Source organism: Entamoeba dispar, genomic scaffold (assembly GCF_000209125.1).
Source record: "Entamoeba dispar SAW760 scf_1105229462067 genomic scaffold, whole genome shotgun sequence".
Classification (NCBI taxonomy): domain Eukaryota; phylum Evosea; order Mastigamoebida; family Endamoebidae; genus Entamoeba; species Entamoeba dispar.
In genome coordinates, this window is record NW_001855007.1 from 13,611 (window position 1) to 15,039 (window position 1,429).

At 10.3% G+C, this 1,429-nt stretch overlaps 11 annotated features.

The window, feature by feature from the left end:
- Window position 1: 1 nt before the first annotated feature.
- Window positions 2-171: a microsatellite.
- A 48-nt stretch (window positions 172-219) lies between these two features.
- Window positions 220-345: a microsatellite.
- Window positions 265-334: a microsatellite.
- Window positions 346-347: 2 nt separating the features above from the next.
- Window positions 348-420: a microsatellite.
- An 11-nt stretch (window positions 421-431) lies between these two features.
- Window positions 432-565: a microsatellite.
- Window positions 487-584: a microsatellite.
- Window positions 585-764: a microsatellite.
- Window positions 765-780: 16 nt separating this feature from the next.
- Window positions 781-971: a microsatellite.
- A 44-nt stretch (window positions 972-1,015) lies between these two features.
- Window positions 1,016-1,167: a microsatellite.
- Window positions 1,168-1,321: a microsatellite.
- A 30-nt stretch (window positions 1,322-1,351) lies between these two features.
- Window positions 1,352-1,419: a microsatellite.
- Window positions 1,420-1,429: the final 10 nt, after the last annotated feature.

Genomic DNA, 1,429 nt, shown 5'->3' on the forward strand with positions numbered 1-1,429 from the left:
CAAATAAGAGAAAAGTGAAGAGAAAGAATGATATAAAAGAAAAAAGTGAAAATAAGAAGTAGAAGAAGATGAAAAGAATAAAAGTAGAATGTTGAGATTATAAAATGAAAGAAGATAAAAAAGAATATTTCAAAATGAGATAATAAATGATGAAAAGAATGATGAAATAAATGATGTATTTTTTATTATAGAAATTAGAAATATGAAATAAAAAAAGGTTTAATTTATTGATGTAAATTATTTATCATTATTTTATTGATGCAATTTATTTTATTCTTTTTTATTTTTATAATTTTTATTTATATATATAATTTTTTCTCTTTTTTTCTTTTTAATATATTGATTATTTTATTTTATTATTTATTATTCTTTTATTTATTTTTCTATATTCTTTTATTTGTTCATTTTTATTATATTTATGAAATATTTCAATATTATAAAATAATTTTATTGTTTAATTATTTAAATGATTTATATTAAAATGAATTTATTTTATATTTCATTGTTTTCTTTTATCTTTATTTTATATTTTAATAATTTCTTTAATATCATCATTTTATATTATTATTTTCTTTATTGTTTCATATTTTTATTATTTATTATTATTATTATATTTTTCATTTCTTATTTTATTTTAATTTATTATTAATATTATTTATATTTCTTTTCTTTCTTATTATTCTTCTTTATTCTTATTATTTCTTTATTTCTTATTTTTCTATTTTATTTATTTTCATTTGATTCATATTTTCATTTCTTATTTTGATTATTTTGATTTGATTTAATTTTAATTTTTATTATTTAATATATTTTTGATTATTCTTATTTATTTATCATTTATTTATCATTTGTTTTTATTATTATTATCATTTGATTTATATTTATTATTTATTTCTTTTATTATCTTCGTTTTCTTTATTCTTTATTATTTATATTATATTCTTATTTATTATTATTTATTTTTGATTTTAAATGATTGTTTCAATATTCATCATTTTATTTATATCTATTATCTTAATATGATATCATTAAATTATATCATTAAATATTAAATAATCAATGTGATATAACAAAATAATTTAATTAATATATCATTATAAAATGAAATGATTAATAAATGATTTCATAATAAATATTAAATTCATGAAATATTGAATAATATAATATAAAATGATAAATAAAAATAAAAATGATAATAATAAATAAATAATAATACAAAATATAAATAATAATAAATATAAAAATGATATAATACAAATATATTAATCAAATTAATATATAAATAAAAATAATTAATAATAATAATAAACAAATAATAAAATTGAATATATTTTTTATTAAACAATCGAATAAATAAATAAAAAATATAAATAATAATAGAATAAGAATAAAAGAAATATATATAATAAATAAAAATAATAGAAACACA